At 39.6% G+C, this 25,526-nt stretch overlaps 1 protein-coding gene across 2 annotated transcripts in view; it reads left to right on the plus strand.

The window, feature by feature from the left end:
• Nucleotides 1-25,526, plus strand: part of LOC149251678 (glutathione gamma-glutamylcysteinyltransferase 1-like) — a 463,832-nt gene that overhangs the window by 331 nt on the left and 437,975 nt on the right. The gene's annotated exons all lie outside the window — the stretch shown is intronic.

Below are 25,526 nucleotides of genomic sequence, written 5' to 3' on the forward strand. Positions count from 1 at the left end.
TTCACTGTGGCTTCCTTTTGTGCACTGGATGTAAATTGGTAACAATTGCTATTAACAATGAAGACTGGAAATTGGAATCTTACTCTCAGTGCAGGTAGTATTTCAAAAAGCTACTCTAAATATGCACATAAATTGCCAATTTTTTTTGTCACCTCAGTCATTTCGCGCGAAATATTAATGCCATACTCTAGTTTTAGTCTTCTCGAATGCTAAAATTGAGACTTCAGGTTAAACGCATATTTTGCCTCCATTTTGCTTCGCGAGTCTTCATTGGCAAGTTGAGTTGACATTGGTGTTACCCACGATGCATTTCCTTAACTTTTTCTCTCTACACAATTCGTTTGTGACAAACTATTAAGGGTTAGGCTGATCATTTGCAGAGATCGCTTAATCAAGGCAAAACACATTTGAAATTTTTGGAAGGCATCTATATTATTTGGTTCTAGTTAGCCTTACTATTCAACTGGACGGTAAAGTTAGGGTGACACGTTTTTATGGTAGCATAGTCCTCAAAACATAGTTACGCAATCAGCGTTAAATGCTCAATTATCAGGACGCCTCAGCTTTATCAAGTCCAACAAGTCACTTGGTGAAGTTTCAGTGTGTCGCAATTGGTGAAGTGAATACTTAAAGTGCATGATGTGTACAGAACTTATTTTGTCCAAAATCTGAAAATACTGACTTTCAAAATCTTAAATGAACTGAAACATGAGCATGTCCTCGTCATGGACGTGATTCTTCAATTTGGATATATTTATCAGCATTTACGTTTGTATACCTTCTTGATTCCTTTCGTCGTTCTTTATTCACAGTAATGATTAATGATTTGTACTAAAAAGGGTTGCGGCCAAACCATGCAGCTGAAGTTACAAAGGCAGGCATAACTGCCTTGCCTCTGGGTCTTCTATTACATAAGTTCCATTCAAAAAATAATTGCAGCTATTTGTCCAAAAACACCTACCTGCAGAAGTGCAGGTTTACTGCATAACGTACTATTCCAATAAAAGCACAAAACGACTATACATGCCATAAACTAAAATTAAAAACAAGAAATTTAACTAAGCCTGGAGCAGGCATCAATGTTCAGGTCCATTTGTATTGCTTATTTGTCCCGTTCCTTTCTACATCTATAGTGGTGTCCAAATAGTCTGATGAGGCTCCAACAACGTGTAGGATGGACAAAAGGAGTGTCCCCAGAGATACTAGAGAGCTATGTTGCACGAAACTTCTAGAAACCTGACATTTTGGGACGTACCTGTACCCAAAACTCCAAAACTCGGTCGAAACTAGACCATCATGTAATCATCTATGAGTGTTAAAATAGACTTGGTTTTCCTTGTAAATTGTCATCTATCGGTCTTATTCCCTTTTTTCTTGCAAGATGGTGTATTATTCACTTATTTATAATTATATATATATAGACATATATGACGTTTGAGTCGGCGTTTCTATTTTTGGGGGGTGACGTTTCTAAACGTACCCGTTTTGGAAACTCTGAAACGTTTTGGTGCTTCGTGCAACTTAGCTGGAGAGGCTACCTGGGGTAGAGTCCACATAAGTCTCCATACTGCTGGGCATAGGTGACACCAAAAGAGCAGGGGAAACTTTGAGATGGATTGCTATTCAGTGTTCACCTTACAAGAGATTTTAGCAATGCAATACTGGAGGCATCTTGGTTCTCGACTTTCTTCCCTTGGTGAACAACAATGAAGGCCCTAGTCTTAACTTCGCATTCTCTTAGACTGAGAATATGCTTTTCCTTTTCAATGGCGCACTGGTCCCTTACCTTGCTAATTTCCTTTAACTGGTGTTCTAAGCCCCCTTTCCATCTGTTCCATTACAAGGTGGAGTAGGTCATTTTTTCACTAGTCTCTATTACATCCCTTTCAAACTATTTTGGACCCTTTTTGAGATCATTCAAGTCATAGAGGATACAATAGTGGTTGTGGCAGTGGTAGCATGCCATGAGTAAAAATGTTTTATCACGTGAGGATGCCCCAAACAAAGTTATATAGGCTTGGTTGGAGGTCCAAAGTCACCTCCAACTTGCAGACAATGGTTTGTGCCTCTATTTTGGCCATACATAGTCCTATAGGCTTCCAATTAATCTCACATGGAACATTATGAGAACCACGTTGGTTTTGGGGTTGTACTTGTCCAATTGAAGGTTCCAAATCGAAAAAAGATTGGTTCCGCATGGAAACCATTGTAAATGTCAAAACCAACGATTTTTGTATGGAATATCTAGTGATGGGGATTGTTGCCCCAAAATCTAGCAACTCTGGTGAAAGGCTTCACCATGTGAGGGGTCAGAGCTTATGGCAACAATGAGGAAGGGTTGCCACTGTCACCTTAGCAACACTCCTCCTGCAGTTTAGTGGGATTTCAGCCACTAGGGTGTAATATCCCTTAGGGTAAATTGCCTTTAGAGTTAGGAACGAGCACTTGACAAGTTTTGTATTCCAACAATATACTCCAATTTGACAATCAGAAATAATATCAAAATGCAACGAGATAGAATATTCATGTATTCAATAGTTTGTTCCCATGAACCAATTCAACAGTACATAAGTAGTTTAGATCCATAGTCCTCTCAAAACAATTGAATTACACAACATTGGCATTTACATCAACCAAACCCTACTATCCCAATACCCTAAACCTGAACTAGTCTCAGTACCTTTTGTTTTCGACTGTCTATGTGATGCCTTAGGACTACACAAAGGGGTCTGGTGCCTAGATTGAGTGCCATCCTAATGCGCTGCCACAAATTGCTTATGAAACGGTTCACAGAGTGGGTTACTGTTGTCCAACAACCCCTTTGTTTTCAAGTAGTCTTTTGCTGTTCAAAATCAGACTTCAAGAAGGGTATGTTGCCAGAATGTCTCCTCCAAGAGGGAACCATTGCTCGGTGTTGTTCTTTGGATTTGTTAGAAAATCAGAAAGGCAGAAAGATTTTCTTATACTTGATGATTACTTGTGATGTTCTTGACTTCTTATTAATTTTTATATCTTCTTTCTTTTAGTTCATTAAGCAATTACCAAAGCAAAAGCACATAAAATAATGGACGCCAGATATAGGCACTATGCCAAGGCAAAACCCCCCTCGAGGGGAAAACCCAGTCAAAATTCTCTTCCTTTCAATAGTATTCTTTGAGACCCATCACCCTAGACAAAGACCAAACCTTCTCTCCACACCAAGTCAACCTCCTAGATCTTCGACCTCTCTTCCAGCAACTTCGACTATGTAGCAGCTACCGACATCAGGCAGTTTCCGGCATCAGCGAAACTTGGAAGACTATGATCTCCCAAACTAGGGCACGAAACAAAGAGAGAGAGCACCCAAAATTTCGTTTTTCTTTTTCTCCTTAGACTCCACCCAACTCGCACTTCTTTTGGCTTCCTTAGACACACTTTGCACTTCTCCGACTTCCTTAGAGATATCGAACTTGCTTGAGATAAAGTACTCCAAATGAATTCGACTTGCTTGTATTTATAGGCTTCATGTGAGGTCGAATTGATGTTCTTAGGGCGACTTGATGTGGAGGATACATAAATTATATTTGACTCAATACTTAACCTATTTACATGATTCAAAAGCCCAAGAAGGGTCTCTTTAAAAGTGCAATGACTCTATTGACGCAGAATAAATCCTAGAAGTCCTCAATGGGGACTTTGACCTAAAACATGGTGACCCAAGTATGAAACCCATGCTTTAATAAGTCACAATAATAATAATAATAATTCTTTTTCTTTATTCTTTTGACTAGTACATTACAAGATGACTCAAATACATTAAATGAGGACCAAACCTAGTTACATTTTCCAACACAATTGACCCACAACCACAGAAAATCCCAAACTGTAATATTCCAAATGGAAAAATACGGTAGATAACAAAAGCAATGAACTAGCTATAGCAACTAAATTCAGAAATGCATAACCATACACATTTGAACACGAAAATATGGGCAAAAACTTTGAGTCATTGTATTAATTTTTATAAATATGAGTACAATAAATGAGATCAGAGGAACCTGGGCTTGCTACAACAAGCTAGGCAAAACCCATGTTGGAATTGTGATGCCCAAGTGTTGGATGACTCTACCAAAAACCTCTGCACTGACTCAGTAAATTACTGCCACTGTTGCTGTAGGTGAACTGAGATTTTGGCCTTCAAATCTACTCCAAAAATTCTGCAAAATTAAATGTAGGCTCTCCGCACCACCTCCATCAAAACCCATAAATATCTCATGGACCCAAGTGGTGGAAATTATCCGGGGTAAACTGCGCCCTCCAACAATTTCTGCTGCTGGCAACTGAATGGAACTAGGAATTATTCCCTCAGAATTGCTCAAATTTTTTTGTAAAATTAATCCTTGGCTTCTCTCACCAAACCCACAAAACCCCAGAAAGGGTTTGGGCTGAATCCAACATGGCACGGTGACCCCCAAGATGTGCGTGTGGCCTCAACTGGAAGGAAAAAACGCCCTATAGAAAGAATCCTACTGTAGGAGGCCAAATCAATTCCTGGTAAATCTCCTCCAACCCTTGCAAATCAGTCCTCCAAACCTTTTTATTTCTCCTTAGCCCGGACTCCCCAAATCTCCCTGTCAAAATGTCTACGTAGTAGCTGTCCAAAAACCCTGTGCAGGCCCTAAAATAGATAAATTCGGCCCTCCAAAATGCAACACTCTCGGCCTTGCAAATCATCAAGGAAAATCTCATCCTCCCTATAGATAAATCTCTGCAAATTCTCCATCCAAAACTCCACAATTTGCTAACTTCTCTCAACCCCTTCAAATTTCCTTCTGTGCCCTAAGAGAAGCACGTTCTAGCTGGAAATAGTCTGTAATGTAGCTCCTAGAGAAGCCCTGAGATGGACTCCTTCTTACTCCCCTAGGGTGAAACTTAAAGTTTAGCAAAGTTAGAGGTTGAATTCCTGCTCGGAAATTCCTTGTGTTGAACAACATGGTTGTCTTGGTTAAGCAACTCAAGAGAACTAATGTTGAAATTGTAAAATGACCAAAGATGCCAAAAGTGAGGCCCTCTAGCTCTATTTATAATTTGTTGGCCTCTTCTCCCCTTGTGGTCCCCACTCTCTCTTTTTCTCCTAATTTGCACTTCCTTTTTTTGCTCTCTCCTCCAAGAGTGCGAGTTCCTTCCTTAGGTCAAATTTCTCTTTCTTGTGGCCCCCACATTCCAGTAGAGCTGCAATTTCCCTTTTTCTCTTAAGTCCCAAAACCAGAAATGTCCCCACTTTCCAAAATTGCCTCTAATGTGGAAAATAAAATTGCGGACATGACAGTCCTCCTTGCCAAAAATTGCTTGTCCTCAAGCAATGGCTGAACAATCACCCTCTCTGATTGTCGATCAACACTGTTACCGCCATTAATACTAGGGTCCCAAATGTGCCATTGAGTCATCCTCGATCTCTGCATTGTCTTGTCATGGAGGAATCTGTCAATATTAGGATCTTAAGCCATCTTGATCAACATGACGCATCCCTCACTCCCTTTTCTGCCCAACCTGGCATGGGCACTAGGTGCCCTTTGCATATTGCCACTAAGTAGAGCATAATGGTAGAATAAAATTTTGATCATCTCCTCGTAAAATTGCTTTGCTGAATAGTCTCTCTCGTGCACTTCAGGAGTAGACTCCTAAAGATGTAATCCAATCCTTGTGGGATTGAATCCTCGTCTGCATGAGCTTCCCCTTATCTCCTCCTGCTAATCACCCTGCCATATTGGTGTAGTCTCCCACAACATCAACAAATCACTAAGACCCAATGGAAGATCTGGATGACCTTCCCTTGTAGAAACCAGCTCACCTCTATGGGTAGTTGAAATGCTAAGCGCTTCTATGCCAGAATAACCTGCCCATTGCAGAATGAACTTATCTTGTTGACATCGTGACATCCTGGTCATGCTCGACTGCTCAACACACTAGTACGGGATCCTCCTCTTTGGTAATGCTTGGCCACTATATCTATCACGATCAACGCTATGCCCAACCTGCAAGGGCAACTCAACAATGCTCGATTCCACCACTCGACGACAAGCCTCGATCCTAAATAGCAACCTGCCTCGACATATGATGAAGGTCTCAGTGATTCCCCATGTGTTAGCCTGGGAAAGAATCAGATCATTCTCCATCGCAACTCTGCCCAACAAGAAGTGGAATGATCCACTCGCCACTCGCCACTTGGATCCCTGGATTCCCCACCATGCTGGGAACTCACAATTCCCATACCTCATGGGTTGTCGTTGTGCTAGAGCCCATCTGACCCTCATCTCTGAACCTTGCATGTATCCCATAGGTGGTCCCCAAGTATTAAGAATCCATCCCACGCATGCCAACCTGCCTTGCTCCTACTAGGCCACACAGTGAAATCCACTATCGCAACTCCTGATGATACGTCCAAACACTGCTCGGAGTTTGGACACCCTCCTACAGACGAAGTCTACCATCCACTATCCCTCATGCTCATGTAATGCCTCAGACTATCTCGCTGAAAGTGCATCATGTAGCACCCTCGCAATCACCTCCCTAAGTGTGAGCGCAGGGGTAAACATATGCTACCTCGGCCATAAACCATGTCATCCCTGAGCCTGTATCGTCAACTCGTGCACCTACCAAGTGTCTCAACTGGAGAGTCTCCTCCTTGTCGACGACACGGTGTCTCATCCGACTACCTAGAGTGAGCCTCCCATGCCCTGCTACTTGAATGGAAAGCATCAAGGGGCAACAACCAAACACTTTGCGACTGTAAGCAACACTGGAGGATGATGGATGGGTAGGTCCTGAAGGGTATGATCAAGAGTCTACCGGGGTGCTGAAGAGTAATCCTATGGATGTCCCTCTCTCCACCTCAGGTCTGCTGATAACCCAATCGAAGACCTGTCTCTGCTAAACGTGCTGTCCTCAGATGCTCAACAACGTCCTCATCGATCTTAGGTGAACTGCTCCCAATGGTACACCTAATGTCCCTGTCCATAAGTCTCCTTGGAGGTAGCGCTCCAAGAGCTTGCTGTGCCGCACCATATGCCATTGCATACCACCAAGTATCCCTGCACTCCTTGGCATGCCACTGTCACCTTGACCTGTTCCTATACACCATTGGATACCCCTTGTTACTGTTGTACCATCTTGTATTGTCTCATGTTCTGCTTGTGTCACTGTACTCGTCACTCCCTGCGTGTACTCAATGCGATGTGAGCCGCTTCTCCTACTCCACAGTGCAATCCAACACACTACGACACACCACCTTGCATCTCCATGCCCACCTGCAAATCACTGCTCATCGATGGATGCCGCTACACATCCCTGGATGTCATGGCCTAAAGATGTGACAGTACACGTTAGCATGCACCCGACTGGCATCATCACCTCCACCATCATATTGCCAAACCCTTCTGGTCATACTTACGAAAATGGAGAAGTTTAGTGAAGAAGTCAACTCACGAGATAGTGTTATCATGAATAAAATCACTGCCTTGGAAAGGGCCCAAAAATATAGTTATATTCCAAAAGGAAAACCCTTTCCCAAAAAGCAAAATGAAGAGGATAAGCCAAGCTCATCTCAAATCCCAAACACTTTGGCTCCAACTAATGTAGTTGAGCAAGACTCGTCTTCCGAAGATGAGGGAAGTGATCACTGATGATGAAGAAATAGATGAGCAAGCTAACCTTGTGGAATCTAACATTTTCAACATTTTGCTAGGAGGCTCGTACACGCACCCTCCCATTAGTGAGGTCACCCTTAAGGAAGAAAAGGAAGAATCCATTCTTAATGTTGATAGCAAGGGAAGGTGCAAAGGTGTCCAATATTCATGAAAGGACAATAACAAAGACCCTACAACCTCTAAAGAACCACCTAGAGAAAACTCATTGACCAAGCAAGCCCCTCCCAAGGAGTCTCTCCCTAAAATTCCTCCCAAAAAGGATCCCCCAACCAAAGCCAATCCAAAAAAGGATCCTCCAAAGAAAGAAAACATCAAGAAGAAAGAGAAGGTAAAAGAGGCTAGGCTTGACATTGACGTAGGGGTTGCCATAGGGAAAATAACATACCTGTTCCTTTGAAAGAGATTGCAAAACTTCTTGAGCAACAACAACAAATCAAGAAGTCCCTAGGTATTCAGGAAGAAGAATTACCCGAAGACTTACAAAACATTCATATTCCTAATTGAAACCCTAGGTATGAACCATTTATGCTCACTTTGGCTATCAATGACCTCCTCTTACACAATTGTATGTTAGACTCAGGGGATTCCACAAACATCATGTCATTAAAAGTTATGAAGCAATTGGGTCTCAACATCACTTGCCCATATAAAAGGGTATTGGTTCTAACTCTAAGCCCGTGGAGGTGGAAGGTCTCATAAAAGACCTAAAGGCCTCTTTGGCCAAAAACCTTGATATATCGCTTCTCATGGATGTGGTCATAGATGTCCTTGATGTATGGGGGATGCTCTTATCTAGGAAGTGGGGAGCCACGATTGGAGGCCATCTCCAAATGGACTTGTCATATGCTACTATCCCACAAATCGATGGTACCCCTTTTGTCCTCTATAGAGAGCCTACCTACCTTTCTCATGTGATCAAGCCTAGACCAATCCCATACTATGAAACACATGAAATCAAGAAGCCTTCTCCTATTCTCCCATCACAAGAGGTCTGCATTCTCAAACGACCAAATCACAAGACGAGCAAAAAGTGGAATCCTAAAAGGGAATATAAGGTCGGGGACTTGGTCTTGGTTGATAGAGACCCAATGCCTGTCAAGATTCATGGAAAAGTTGGAGAAGACTATTATTACATTACTAGACTCAATGACAAACTTTGGCCCGAGCCGATCAAGTTAAGTTGTATCACCCCTTTCCTTGAGACTTGACATTGTACCATATGCATGGTAGAGTAGGATGCATTGCATGCTGATTTTGCATTAGAATTAATCTCATATGATATTTCTCATGATATATTAGCTGCACTTAGATTTAAAAGCTTCATTTGAAAGATTACTTCTATGAGTCGATTTTATGGGTCTAATCCAAGCATGTGCGATTAAGAGCCGTTGCGAAAGCATGCTGCCTAGTGTTTTTCATCTATTATATGTGTAGGTAACAGGTCTAAGGTAACCAAGAGATTGTTGGAGTTCTTGTGATCTCTCGTTCGAGTAGCTTTGTCTACTTTTCCAAGAGATCACGTCACAGTTGGAGCCAGATGTTACCCACCATTTTGTCCCTAGGAATTTATTTTTCTCCAAGATGGTCCTCAACTAGCAGCCAATAGCCCTTTGCAACCACTAACTAGCTCGTTGTGCCACTTCCCCGCCACCTGAGCCAACCATGTGGTCCCTCACCCATTTGTCATGATCATATGTTTGAAGGTGGGCCTCCCTAACCTAAACGCATGCCTTGTCATTTGATAATTGAGTGTTGTAGTTTGCTTATCATGATACTTCTGGGCATGGATTAATGGGGGGATTCGACGGAAAGAGTGGGCTAGGTCTGTGCTCTTGTCCCCTAGACCTCTTTTGGATGTTCTCCTTGGACCCTAGTCTCGTGGCATCTCTTTTACTGACTTTTGGACTTTAGGGATGGCACTACATTGGGAAACCCTGGTTTTGGTTGCGTGGTCCCGCTCCCTCATCCACATATATCACTCCCCTTACACTCATTATAACCTCATTCATCATTCTCCCACCTGGATCCACATTCCTCCACTGGGTCCACATAGGGTTAGCCTTCCCCCCTCCACTTGCCCACACCTTGGGTCGGGCCTAGAATGATGCCCTGGAGGTTGATGCAATTGAAATGAAAAGTAAAAGCATAATTGGCCACATTCAACAGGAAGATGTACCACAAAATGCAAGAGATGGTCGGGACAAAAATATTTAGCACGTGGGCAAAAGGTCATCATCTTGGTTCCTATAGGCCCTAGATGAGCCTCCTTTATCATTCAGGAACTCATAATTGTCCCAACCCCTAGTACGCAATGAACCGCCCTACCTTAAAGGAGGTATCCATTGCTATATCTTACGCATCATGCTCTTATCCCTTGAGCCCCGAGCAATTAATTAAAGAAAAATCATAAAGGACAAAAGAGATATAAAAAAGGGTGGAAAAATTAAGGCCGGGGCACCTCATGCACCACGATTGCTCCCTCCTATACATTATGTACCCAAGTGTGGGTTTCCCTTTTATTAGCTACCCTTGTACCCCAGCATGTGACCCAAGGTTGCCCCTTTCATTCCCTACTCCATCCATCACTTTATCATATGCCACCACCCTTTAAAGGATGCACCTTGGACCTACTGTCCATTTTAAAAATAGAAACCACCTAATAGGATACTTGGTTAAACCCATTTGGAGTTTAGAGAAATTAGCACATGCCAAAGCCCATTATTGAAGGACATGCCATTATGAAGTGCCCCCCTGTTGTCCATGGTTTGTAAGTTTTTTTACCCAATTTCCTTTGATGACTTGTTGTACTGGAAGGCTAGGGGACACAATGGATCTTATGCAATTGCAGATGGTCTCCATTTTGGGTTTGATATCCCTATATGGGGTCCTAACCCTCCAGAGGGATACATTGGCACATGTAGGGTGTGTGATGAGAGCCATGGGCCTCAACAGCAGTAGACAATACTCCATGGATCCCCAGAGATGTTCAAAGATTGCTCGAGATTCACCTATTGGATGAGGAAAATGCACTTGGTTCACCATGCCCAACCGACCCCATAGTTGTACCATGCACTTGGTAGATGACCCAAGACTTGTATGCTGATGTGGCATCACTTACACCATCATTTGAGCCTTTATTGATGGTCTATAGGCATCTTGAACCTACTTGGAGGCCCATGAGGTTACATGTGTGCCCTCACACCCATTGGGAGCACCACAGGTTTATTATTTGGAGAACAAGGGGTCAACCCCTTGTCCACTACTTTTGTGAGGCCTATTCATCATTGTGGCACTTATGGAATTCATTAGGCTTCTTATAAGGCCCAACGACATGTATTGTTGATCATTTGACCTCTTGAGAGGCTTATTCTTTTGTTTATGAGTTAGTTTGGTGGGCTTGTCACCAAAAGTTAGTTATTTTGCACATTATTTTTATTTAGGCGCTAATGTAGGGTCAAGTAGCTAAATTGAACTCATTAGAAGTGTATAAATAGAAGTGATGAGAATTCATTTGATGATTATCACTTAGTTTGGACTTGTATCTCTCTAGATATTTTCGCTATTCCTTCTTGGTGGATGAAGTTTTGGAGCATGGAATGAATTTTGATGTTTGGATTATCTATTCTTGTCTTGGAGCTTCTTGATTGACAATTTGTTGATGGGTGGATATATTCTCTCACATGTAAGTACAAATTTAATGCTATTCTTCCTTTTCATTTGTCACATGCATTGATAATGGGATTTTCGCTATACTAGGGCTACTTGTTGCATGCATTATTGCGAAATTGTGGAATTATTGTTTCTAGATAACTTCTCTCTATGTATGGACCATGTATGTTGAACAAATTTATCTAGGGTTAATTCTATGGTTGAATTTATCTTGATAAGCCATCTCATCTTTCAAAAACAAAGTATAAAGCTTTAAGGTCGCTCTCCTTTGCCCTAATGCTAAGCAAAGTAGTCCTTGAAACCTCCTTGACCTAGAAACGCAGTCCATTCTCATTATTCTTCTTGACTCTAATCGCCCCAAAGGATTAGGCATTGGTTTACCATAAGGTGATCATTTTAAGAACCATTTTTCTCCACCTTTCTTTTTTTATTCTAGGTCTAGCCACATTGGGCATCCTAGGGCATCATTTTCCCGACAAACTACCCATAGAAAAACTTTGATCTCTTGGAAATTTCTGCGCTGGCATGTTTCCTAGGTCTCCTCCAAATTTGAAGGAATTCCGACAGTGGGATTGCGAGATATCCCAAGCCCTAGCCTTTAGACCGATTGTTGCTCTAGGTTTCCCTAGGCTAGTACCTCATAGGGATCATTTTAACACCTCTAAGTTAAGATCCTTTCTTTGATCCCCTTCTCTTCCTTGCTTAGGTCAATCTTATCATTGGTTCCTAAACTCCCTCCTCTTGACCTAACCTAGGTCCACTTGGTCCCGTGTGGTCCCATATCTTATCAAAATCAACTATTCAAAAACCACTTGGGAAACCGAGTTCCACTAAGATTTTAAGGTTTAGGAAGTTCCATTGCAAGTCACATTCCTTAAGCCAATCCCTCAAATCCCTATTCCCCTATCCCAAAGAACCTTGCACCTTGCTTAAGAAGCAAGCAAGTCCCACTCTTGAGTCTCTCCCAGGAAAGGGTCATTGAGATCACCTCACATCCATCCTAGTCAATCTATCCTTCATAAGTGATTCTCTATATATCAGGTCTCCTCCCATCAGTGAAAGTCTGTAAAGAGTAGGAAGCTTTAGCTGTGGTGACAATGGGATTTAGCTTCATTGTTGCTCTTGACCTAGCAAGTGCCTCGCTAGGACCCTTGCTAGTTTGAGCGGTAACAAGGCTTATAGAAGAGTCCCTTAAAAAAGGACTAAAATGCCTCGTTCCAAATAGTTACAATTTAGAAAAAGGGTTACCAAATAGATGTTGGAAATGATTCCTCTTGAAGAGAAATTGAAAGATTTGGAGAACAAATATTACAACAAATCCTCTTTCAAAAAGAGAAAAGATGTTATTGGAAACTAACAATGGTTACACATAGTTACAAAGATATTTTGGGTAGACCCAAAAGGAAAACTCCACCACAAAAGTGGCAATGTTTTTCTTTGAGAATCTAGTGTAAGGAAGGCCTTTTTAAAGGGGTTTCAAGGAAGCAAACAATGGTTTGATGTTTCTTGTCCCAAAGTGTTCTCTTGAGTGCCTTGAGCTTCAAGTGTTGAGCACAACAATCAGCAATCCTTGGAAAACCAGGACCACCCAAAAAAAATTCAGCCAACAAAAGTGAGTTAGAACGTGGTAAATCAGCTTGAAAAACAAACCCAAACTATAAGCATGTGTTAGATCCTAAAACTCAAATTGAAGTAATCAAGTCCTACTCCACTTTGCCTAAGAGAAAACCAAGTAAACTTGGTTTCTATTGAGCAAAATGGGTTGTTGTTTTAACAACAGTCAAATCAAAAGCTTAAACAGTTAGATATTCAAAGTGTAGCATGAACAAAGTAACCAAAAGAATGTTGTTTTGAGCGATAGAAGGAAGGAATAATATTGGGGCTATTTGAAGGTCCTCTCTTGATCTTTTTGGAATCCTTTAGGTAGTCCCTAGTGAGCTTGAGCATGAGTTCCTTGGCTAGCTTGGAGGTGGCTAGTTTAGCCAACAACGTCCCGAATGACAAGACTCTTGGTAACCCGCACCACAATAAGCGCAACCTTGCAATACAAAGATTAACATCAAATTTAGCTTGCTCATATGATGGCAAGATTGGACAAGTTGTTCAACCAAGAACATGCAAGTCCTAACCAAGCCTAGGATATAAGCAAAACCCAAGAAAATCTACAAATACTTGTAGATTTTCTCCCTTAGATAACAGTGTTGGAAAATCAAGAAAATTGTAGATTAAGGTTGATTTTCCTTCATGATAATTACTTGTGAGATTTGTTGGCATTATTATTATTGTGTTTTTCTTCTTTCATCAAGCAATTACCATAATACAAGAACATGAAGATCACATAAAAACAAAAGAACACAAGATATAGGCTCCAAGCCAGGGCAAAACCCCTTCCAAGGTGAAAACCCAAAAGATTCTTTTCTTATAGAATCAGATTAAAGTGAGATATCCAAGACCCATGACCACAGGAAAGCTTCAACCTCTAGATGCCAAGTCAAACCCTCCTTTTGTTCAACAAATCCTTCAACAACAAGAGACCAACAACATATGTAGTAATAGAAATAATTTTCAAGGCAGAACTTATTATTCTTTCAAACTTCCTTCTCATAGAATTTGACCCTCCTTCTCTTGTCTTTTTTGTGAAATTTCAGACCAAATCATCCAAAAATTGTGTACAAATGAGCTCAACTCACCTTCTATTTTTACTGTTCAAAGGGGATCGAATAGACATGTCCTTTGGGTAGGGTCGACATGACAAGCAGTGCCAACTTGGCATCTTGAGGGATTTTTGACCCAAATTACAACTTTTAAAAGTTCTTTTTCCTTTTTCTTTTCAAATTCCAAATGGGAATTGACTCTTTGACTCATGACAAATATTCTTTTGACTTTGACAAACCTTAGAAGCATGAAGAACATGCTTGACCTAGATGACCGATTGACTTGAGGATGAAACACATGCTTGAAATAAATATTACTTTTTCTTCTTTTTCATTTTACATAAAATTTATAATGACATAAGTATAATGATAATTATGAAAACCGAACCTAGTGACATTTTCTAACACTCCCTCTTAACTAGGGAGGTATTCATAATTCCATAACCGGTACAAGGATACTTCTCAAATTGAAATATTCTCATATGAAGAGTTGGATTGATAAGCCATTCTCAAGCATCAACATCATAACCAACATATACTATTCCAGGGATCTAGATACCATCTAGCCTACTGCCAAGGTACCAACCCAACATCTTTCAAGGATCTAGGTACCATTTAGGCTATTGGCAAGGTACCAACCCAAGTTCCAACATCTTATAGGGATCTAGGTACCATTACTGCTCAAACTAGCAGGGGACCTAAAGGGGATCCCTAAAGGGCAAATGATAGACCAAGGGCAACAAATGGAGACTTAGCCCTTTGTCACCTCAGCTAAGACTCCCTTCTATTTACGGACTTTCACTGATGGGAGGAGATCCGGTATATTATAGAGTCACCAATGAAAGATAAATCAATGAATGGATGTGTTGTGATCCAAATTATTCCTTGCCAGAAGAGGTTGAAAGATGGAGCTTGCTTGCTTTATAAGAAAGGTACAATGGCTTTTAGGAGAGGAATGAGAGGATTTGAGGGTTAGGTTCAGCGGATATGATTCGTGAAAGAGTTTCCCAATCCCTAAAATCCTTATTGTAATTGGTATCCCTGATGGTTTTTGAAGAATTGTCTTTTCAAAGGAATGGGACCACATGGGACCAAGTGGACCCAATCTAGAGTAGGAGGAAAGTGTATGGCAACCAACGATGTTCTTACCCTAGACAAGGTGGGGGAAAAGGATCAAAGAAAATTTTTTCACCTAAAGGTGTTGAATTGATCCAATAAGGTACTAGCGTTGGGGATGCTAGGGCAAAGTTTGATCTCGGGGCTAGGGCTTAGCTTTTCTCACAACTCCACCGTCGAAATGGTCTCAAATTTGGAGGAGGTCTTGAGGAAACACTAGCACAGGAGGGGCTAGGAGATCAAACTTTTTGGAGGGCTAGTTCATCGGGAAAATGATGCCCTAGGTGACCCAACTTGGCTAGACCTAGGAAAGGTGAAAGAAGTTGGTTTAAGGTGACCACCTTTTGGTAGATCAATGCCTTAATCTTGGGAGAATGGAGTCTATGATGAATATGAGTGAGGACCTTTGGTTCTTGGTCAAGGAGGCCTCAAGACTACTTCGCTAGCCTTCTAGGTCAAAGAGAAGCAATCTTGCAGTTTTTATACTTCAATGTGAAAAAGGTGATGGCTTATCAAGATCAATTCATTAATAGAATTATCCGTAGGAGATTTCGTTCACAATACATGGCCCATACATTGAGAAATGCTATAATAGAGACAAATTCCACAATTTGAAGCAGTAAATGCATGCAACAATTAGCCTAAGAATAACAAAAATCCTAGTCCAATATATATATGACAAAGTAAAACAAGAATAACATTAAAAGCATGTACTTACATGTAATAGAATATATCCAACCATCCACAATTTGACAAGAGAGAAGCTCCAAGATAAGATAGACCAAATCCACACATAAAAATTCATCCATAAAGCTCCAATTCATCCACTAAGAAAAAGTGTGAAATTCTCAAGAGAGATAAGAGATCCAATCCAAAGTGATGATGAGATAATGAAATCATCTCACTTGTGTTTATGCACTCGAATTAGCCTCCTTGGCCTACATAAGCCGTAAAAATAAATTAATATTCTGATAGTCTAACTTTTGGTGACAAACCCACCAAACTAACTCATGAATGAAAGAATAAGCCTCTCAAGAGGTCAAATAATAATCTATGTAGGTTGTAGGGCCCTCTAAGAGACCTAATGAGGTCCATGGGTGCCATAATGAAGAGTAGGACCCTCAAAAGTGATGGACAAGGGGTTGGCCCCTTGTTCTCCAAACAATAAACTTGTGGTGCTCCTAATGGGTGTGGGGGCACAATAATAACCTCATGGGTCTCCAAATGGGTCGAAGAATTGTGTAGATCGTCTGCAAGGGCTCTAATGATGGTGTAGGGGATGCCACATCATCTTACAAGTCTTGGGTCAGCTGCTAAGTGCATGGTACATCTGTGGGGCCGACTGGGCAAAGGTGAACCAGGTGCATCTTCCTCGTCCAATGGGAGTATCTTGAGCATCTCTGACCATCCTCGGGGATCCATGGAGTGTTGTTTACTGTTGTGGAGGTCCATGGCTCTCAACGCACACCCTATATGTGCTAATGTAGCCCTCTAGAGGATTAGGAACCTGTATAAGGAGACCAAACTGTAACGAATTAAATATATATAAATAATGTAAAATAATGTAAACAATAATAATCGTAAATAATGATTAGTTAACTAGTAATTAGGTTGAAGAGGCATGTCTAAATGAGACATGACTCTTCATGAAGAGACACTTGCTTGATATATAAGCAAGCCTCTCGTTCTCATTGTAAATCATTCTTATTCTTATTCACACACTTAATATATAATATTTGTATCCTCATGGATATCTTTATATTCCAAATTTTCTGAAGTATTCAATTTTTAGAAGGAACTTTATTCACTTCATTTGGTATTAGAGCAGTTCGGTCCTCTAGGTTGCTTAACCGGTGCACAGAGCTCGTTCTCCGATCCAGGTCCTTGGCTATTGAAATTCGTCAACCGTGTTGCCGTACAATTGAAGAAGAAGAAGAAAAAGTAACCAAAAAAAAATAAATATAGGTAAATAAATTAAAAAAAGAAGAAGAAAAAGTAAAAAAAATAAAAATAAAAGAACATAAAAAAATCAAATTATATAAAAAAAAAGAAAAAGATTTAAAATCACCTGGTAGAAGCTTGTGGTTTTAGAAACAACCCATGGTAATTGCCCATGGTATTTTAAAAGTAAAAGAAAAAACATTAGGGATACAAATCTCATGCCAAGTGATTTAAAACTTTTTACGTGGAGAAGCCCGTGGTTTTAGAAACAACCCATGGTATTTTAAAAGTAAAAGAAAAAAACAAAAGGGATACAAAATCTTTTTACGTGAATGGTAAGTTTTACTTTTTACTTAAAAAGTTTGGTGAACATCGTGACCTTGTCATATGAAAAGACGTGACCTTTATATTTATTAAGTGTGGTGACATCATAAAAATTTATAATATTAAAAAAAATTAAAAAATTAATACACAAAGTCCAAATTCAAAAGTCGGGAAGTGCTACATTCAAGTCAAAAGAGGTGAGATATATAGTATATATATTAATTTAATATAAATTTTATATATACTTAAAAGGATTATTAAATCAATAAAATAAAAGGGGGAAGATAAAAAAAGTGAAAAAATGGAATTTCTAAGTAATGAATAAAAACAATTCCAAAGAGAGGTAAAACAAGAAATCACAATACTTAAGCGACAATATGCTAAATTTGTGGATATGCATCACAAAGAAATAATGGAAAAGGACGAAGAAAATTCTCGTCTCAAGGACCACGTCGAAAGATTACTTGTGTAAGTGAAGGAGACTAAAGTCACAAAGAAAGAACTCAAGAAGCACTTATCAGAACAAGAAGAGGAAATTTTGCGTTTAAAGAACCTTAATAAAAATTTATTAGAACAAATCAAAGATCTAAAAGATGAAAATCTTAAAATCCAAAACACTGAAAATAAGGTTGATAAATCAGAAATCAAAGAACTTTTATGACTAAAAAACCATAATCAAAGTCTACTCACTCAAATTAAGAAGCTTAAGGATGATAAGAAAGCATTAAAAGATAAGTTGGAACAATTCACTCAAGAAGAAGCATCAAAATCTCTAGTCGTAGCAGTCCAAGTTGAAAATAAGGGAATGAATACCGATCCAGTGAATATGACAACTCAAGAAGACAAGTCAATTGAAGAAACGACACACTTAGATGTTGCAGTTCAGACAATGGACATCCCAAGTGAATGTTCCATAACCAATTCAACAACATCTTCACCAGAAGAAAATAAAAAAAACTCCATATCGACATCCGAATCACGAGAGTAGACCAATCAAACATGCTACGTATCAGTACCATTCAGACCAGAAACAACAAATTGATGTTCCAGATAATAGTGATGTAACCTCAATCTAGTCTTATGCCAACAAGTCGTTACAAAATTCCAGTGATCAGAATACTATGTAGAAGATTAATCTGGGATGGTCTGATCCCTTCTTAGTGTGACAATTTTGTTTGTCACTAAGAAGATCATATCAACTTGTATCGACAAGGATGACTATTTCGAGACAGAAATACTTTCGAAGCCAAAAAAGAGATCAAGCCTTTTTCATCGACAAGCTTTAAGGACAAAGCTTTTTGAGGAAGGAGGCAATGTAACGAATAAAATATATATCAATAATGTAAAATAATGTAAACAATAATAATCGTAAATAATGATTAGTTAACTAGTAATTAGGTTGAAGAGGCATGTCTAAATGAGACATGACTCTTCATGAAAAGATGCTTGATATATAAGCAAGCCTCTCGTTCTCATCGCAAATCATTCTTATTCTTATTCACACATTCAATATATAATATTTGTATCCTCATGGATATCTTTATATTCCAAGTTTTCTGGAGTAATTAATTTTTAGAAGGAACTTTGATCGCTTCACAAACCCAAGATGGAGACCATCTGCAATCCTACATAAGATCCAATGTGTCCCCTAGCCTTCCAGTACAACAAGTCATTAGAGAAATCGAGTAAATGAGCTTACCAATCATGGACCACAGGTGGGGACTTCATAATGGTCTGCCCTTCCATAATGGGCTTCGAGATGTGCCAATGTCTCCTAAACTCCAAATGGGGTTAACCAAGAATCCTATTAGGTGGTTTCTACTTCTAAAGGGGATAATATGTTCAAGGTACATCCTTCAAAAGGTGGTGGCATGTGACAAATAGGTGAATGAAGTAGGGGATGAGAAGGGGCAACCCTGGGTCACATGTTGGGGTACAAGGGTAGCTAATAAGAGGGAAGCCCACACTTGGGTTTATAATGTATAGGAGGGAGCAATCGTGGTACATGAGGTGTCCCAGCCTTGATTTTTCCACCCTTCTTTATATGCCTTTTCCCTTTTTGTGATTTTCTTTGATTAACTGCTCGGGGCTCAAGGGGTAAGAACATGATGCATAAGATATAGCTGTGAATACCCCCCTTTAAGGTAGGGTGGTTCATTGCCCACCAGGGGTTGGGACAATCATGGGTTCCTATATGATGAAGGAGGTTCATAGAACTTGTAGGAACTAGGGTAGAGCTCATGTATTGGCTTTTGCTCACGTGTTAGATGTGTTTGTCCCGACCATCTCTTGCATTTTGTGGTACATTTTCTTGTTGAATGTGGCCAAATATGCTTTTGTTTTTCTTTTTTGCTGCATCAACCTCCAGGTATCATTCCAGGCCTGACCCAAAGTGTGGGCAAGGGGAAGGGGCGAGCTAACCCTATGTGGACTCAATGGAGAAATGTGGACCCAAGTGGGAGAAATGATGAATGGGGTAATAATGCGTGAAAATGGGGTAATATAAGCATATAAGGGAGCGGGACCACGCAACGAAAGTCGGGGTTTCCCGTGAAATACCATCCCTAAAGCCAAATGGCCAGTAAAAGAGATGCCACGAGACTAGAATGCAAGGTTAATATTCCAAAGGGGTATAGGGGACAAGGGCACAAACCTAACCCATTCCTTCCGTCAAATCCCCCCATTAAACCATGCCTAAAAGTCTCCATGATAGGCAAAATACAATACAATACCTTTAGGTTCAGGAGGCCCACCTTCAAACATACGATCATGGAAGATGGGTGAGGGACCATATGGACAACTCAAATGGCAGAGAAATGGCACAATGAGATAGCTGATGGTTGTCGACTGAAGACCATCTTGGAGAAAAAAACATTTCTCCTATGGATATCACCCGTAAAATGGTGGATAACAGGTACCATCTAGGCTATTGCCAAGGTACCAACCCTATGTACCATCATAGAGGTTGTGTTAAAATTGGCAACTAGGGCCAAATTCCACCTTGGGACAACTCATATGATGGAGATGATTATTGCATTGGATTCCTCTTTTTGAGAGGTCCAAATTTGATATAAAGATCATCTCATTCGGACAAGCAGAAGTGGAATTTTGAATTTATTATCTCTCATGCACAAATTGTTAAGGTAGGCCTCAACTTAATGTAGGCTCATGAAGCCCAATAGATGTGTCCTCCCACCCTCATTGAATTGTATAAATAGGAGTGACCTCTCCCTTCATTTGGATATCTCTCACTCATCATTTCATCCCTATCCTAATCTGATTGGTTTGTACAGCTTGATCATCTCTCTTTCTCTCACGCGTGTGGATGGAGGATGAATTTCTGGGACTATTTACTGGTCGAAAATTTTAGGGTTTTGGGGCAGCGCTGACCAAGGCTTCATTGACTGAGTTTGACTGCGTTTTCTGGGGCATAATTTTGATCTCTTGAGGCCTTGCATTTATTGGCATAGAAATCAAGGTGTTTGGGACAGTTTGACCAATGTTGACTTCAAGTTGACTTCTGTTTTGACTAGAGAAAATCACAACAGATTTTCTCTGTAATGACCCATTTCAATCTATATGCAAAAGAGTATTAGCATGCATACGATGTATGCATATGATAGCTACATATGCACACATCGCATGTCTTGCACTAGTATACTTATTAAATAATTAGGAAAAAGTTAAATGAATGAAAAGGGACTAAAACACCTAAATTATCAAGAAGAGAGATATTACCTAAAATCCGACATTCAAAAGATATATATGAAACACTTCGTACTTATAAGGTGTTAAATAAAATTTATAATTCCAATCATTCTAAGATAAATATTGATCATTATAGAGTTTAAAGTTATAAGTTAAATATTGTTAATATATATGTATATAAATATATATTTATATAAGTCAAAGTTTTTCAATTAATATCATAAACATTTGATAACTATTGAATTTTGTTATTATAATTAATTTTTTTATAAAAGATAAAATCATTAAAGTTTAAAAACATGACAAAGACTTTAAGATTTATATTCATATCCTTACCTCATTCTACACGTAAAGTTAATCTACCAAATAAAATCTGAGGAGGGCGGTGGAAGAAGGTGGTGACCGCCTAGGAAGGTTATTTATCCCAAGCACGCAGAGGCAGAAGGGAGGATTTTCTAGGAAGAGGAAGACTGGAAGGAGAATAGGAGATCTGAATCAGAGCTGGGGATTCGATTATTCTTGAAGCTTTTGGGCACGGGGGACCGAAATACTCCAATTGGGAAGTATTTTGGAGTTGAGTACCAAGGCTGTGCTCAGCGTGGCTGGGAGGTTTTGGTCTTTTGGTATGGGGAGCGGGAGCAAATTGGGAACGTCTTCAAGCTAATTTCCAGGTATTCCTTTGCACTTAATTTTTCAAATTCTATGTTTGGTTAATGATAAATTCAAGGTAAATTAAGGATTCTGACATAATTGTTAGGATAGACGTATATATATTATGTAAATGAGGACCTTACATTCTCTCTCCTTTGACTGGGTTTGACCGAGCTGTTTTGGGCAGCATTTTACCTCCTCTTAAGGCCGAGTTTGACCAAGGAAGACCGAGCTACTTTGGTGATGTTTTGCTGCTGTTTTGACCAACGTTGACTTTTTAGTTAGGGCTGAAATTGACTTCAAAAGTTTACAGGGTTGATTTGATTTGACTGTGTATTGGGCAAGTGAATTTGATTATTGTACTCTCTATCTCTCTTTGTTGAACTAGTGAATAATAATAAGAAGATTTGATCAAAGGCTTTTCCCCACATTGGGGTTTTTTCTGTGGAATCCGCCAAATCTGGTGTCCTCTTGTTTTGGCTTATTTTCTGCATATGTTTTTATGTTTTATCTGCATTTACTGTCAATGTGATTGTTATTGGAAATATTTGGAAATTGTCATTGGGCTGCTAAAGGAACATTGAAGTAAATTGTGCTAAGCATAGAACATACCATTGTTATCTAACATTAACAGGCTGTCCAGCATAAGGTACAACAATCTTATGTACCATCATACATGCTACCTAGCCTAAGGTACAACAACTCTATCTACCATCATATAGATTGCCTAGCCTAAGGTACAATAACTAGTCATCATGATCTAGTCGACACCTCAACCTCATGGTATACAGACTAGCACAGGTTTGCCATCACTAAGGTCAAACCTCTAGGAACTTCCATGTTCCAACTACGTAGGGTTGGCCAAACCTTAGAGGACATTCAACTTCTAACACCATAGGGTTAAAACCCTAAAGGATCCTTGCATTTCAGGGTTGCCATATTATAATATCTTCTGGTCAGAGTGTCATGTCAAATTTTGCTACTTGCTCCCTCTGAAGTCAACATTCTTTTGCACGTTCTATCTTCATATAGCAACAAGGTTTGGCTTCAACTTTCAATCATCAAAGTGCTCTTCGAATATGCTTATCAGATGGAAGCTTCACTATCATTAGGGTTCCTGCAACTCCCTCTTTCCATGATACTCATAATTATCACTAAGTCATCATCAAGCATGAGCCCTGCTTTACTTTGTTCTTCCATCTTTCTCATCTTGCTTTCACAATTTTGACAACCTTCACTATGTACTTGCATTTTTCACCAACAAGTACAACCAAGCAAAATATACAAGTATAAGAGCATGATGTCAATCCTATCAATCTAGGGTTTCTATGATTATTCAAAAGTGTAATTTCTAGGGTTCTAGTTACAAACCCTAGATATTCCTTGACCTAACCCTTATTAGGGTTTTTACTTTAGCGGAAAACATCCAACTCTAGGGCTTTTGACTTCAAGTCCTAGGTTTTATCCAATTCAACCCTTGTTAGGGTTTTAACACATACCCTAGATTCTTCTTATAAAACTAGGTTTCAAGGATCATTTAGCCCTGCAAAAACCCTAGATATCATTACCGAAGAGCTAATGCTTCTTTAGACAAAACAAATAGTTAGGGTTAGGGTTTTCGTTCCAAGGGTTAATTGGATCCAGGATTCATAAGCCCTAAATATCAAGAGTCTTCAAGACTACACAAATCTACAAACCCTAGCAACTTTATAGTCATCGAGACCTACCATAAAGGAATAGCAAAATCGTACAAGTATATTGTTAACTGCAAAACCCTAACCATACTATAGGCATACCTCATATGCAAAGACTATGTACCTCTGTCTTCCATGATTATCGGGGGCTGTTTCAAAGAGACATCAAAGCAATCCGTCATTCACTTCTTGCTATACAGTATGCCTTCTTCAAAAAACAAGCTTTGCCACTTTATCTTCTTCGCAGGATCTGGTCCTTTTTCAGTTGCCAAATCTCTTTAAGAAAAGATGCCTTAAGTTCTTCAACTTAAGAACCATATAGTGCATATAACTTCAATTTGATGTCATATGATTCGATTGGCTCCAAAAATGGGTACGTGACTAGCAACATTTATTTTCTGCATCCATATAGTTTGTATCTACATCAATTATTAATAATTCCACAGAGTTTGCCAAACAAGAGTAGCACTATGCCATTGATATGAACAATCAAATACCACAGGGGCCATGGCTATGACTCAACCAGAAAACAAAGCATTGGTCGACATACCCAATCGTCGACCAAACTTCATATACATTGTAGCCATATAATTTGTGTGTTGTGTATGCTAATCATGTTAGATTTGAAATCGGAACTGACCGTCTTACCACCTCAACTGTTTCGGCCTGCATTATATTATAATATAGCCTCCGCCAAAAGTTCCATTATCAAATGAGCGCTATATTCTTCCAAAACTTTGCCATCGGTCTTGCACTGTATTATATATTAATCTTTGTATATTTGAATCAAACCGATACCTCCGTCACAGATTCTTGACCTCCACTTATTTGTGGTCAGGTTCCAATCCTTCGATAACAAATATAATACATTAATCATTCTTAGAACTCTTACTTCAACTAATGCAAGTTCTCACGAGCCCACAAATCATATAGTTAAATTTGAACATAGAGTGAGCCAGTGCCATAGAGTAAAGAGTGGTTACTGTACAATAGAGGATAAAAGAGCGAAGTCATAGATAAGCCTCTGTTCTATTTTAAATGCAATGTCGAGTGTGATGCTTTTGTTATATAGTCGTTCACTGTGTAGATATGCCGCACGATAATGCTAAATGGTGTCACTGTACATGCCTATGACTAATTTCGATGTCTCTGTTATATTATTACATTGCCTCTGATCTAATGAAGTTATACCATTGTGTAATGAATGCGATCTATACCTTGGTCATACTGTGCTGTTGATGCGAGTCATGATTCCAAAACCACTGCATAATGCTATTCTAAATCACTGTAACATAACCGTGCTGATGGATCCACTGCTATGAGCCAAATATGACCATGCACTGTGAAAACAGTGAGCCACAGAGTCTCAATGCCTATGTGCGTATGAATATAAATCACAGAAGCAAAAAGTGAACCACGAAAGTCGATAATCGAGCTACTGACATTATTTGTAAGTCATTAAACTCTAGAGCAAGCCACTGTGATATGATAAAAACCTTGATGCCATCAAGCCTTAGATGAACCTTATAACAATGATGTCGATGTGTATGAGCCAATGTAACAATGCGTAGAGTCACTGTAGCGTAGGGTTTCACAGATTTTTGCACATCGTTAATTTTCTGAGTTCTGTCTTCTTCAAGGTTGCGAAAAAGAGTGATCTTCAGCCTCCTTCAAACCAAAGCTTTGATACCATGTTGGAAAATCAGTTGATTAAGGCTGATTTTCCTTCTTGATAATTACTTGTGAGATTTGTTGGCATTATTATTATTGTGTTTTTCTTCTTTCATCAGGGAATTACCATAATACAAGAACATGAAGATCACAAAAAAACAAAAGAACAAAAGAGATAGGCTCCAAGCTAGGGCAAAACCCCTTCCAAGGGGAAAACCCAGAAAATTCTCTTCTTATAGAATCAGATCAAAGTAAGATATCCAAGACCCGTGACAACAAGAAAGCTTCAACCTCTAGATGCCAAGTCAAACCCTCCTTCTGTTCAACAGATCCATCAACAGCGAGGGACCAACAACATATGTAGTAGTAGAAATAATCTTCAAGGCAGAACTTTTATTCTTTCAAGCTTCATT

The sequence above is a fragment of the Pinus tabuliformis genome, chromosome 7 (genome assembly GCF_031772625.1).
Source record: "Pinus tabuliformis cultivar Carrire ecotype Pingquan chromosome 7, CPIR1, whole genome shotgun sequence".
In the NCBI taxonomy this organism is placed as follows: Eukaryota; Viridiplantae; Streptophyta; class Pinopsida; order Pinales; family Pinaceae; genus Pinus; species Pinus tabuliformis.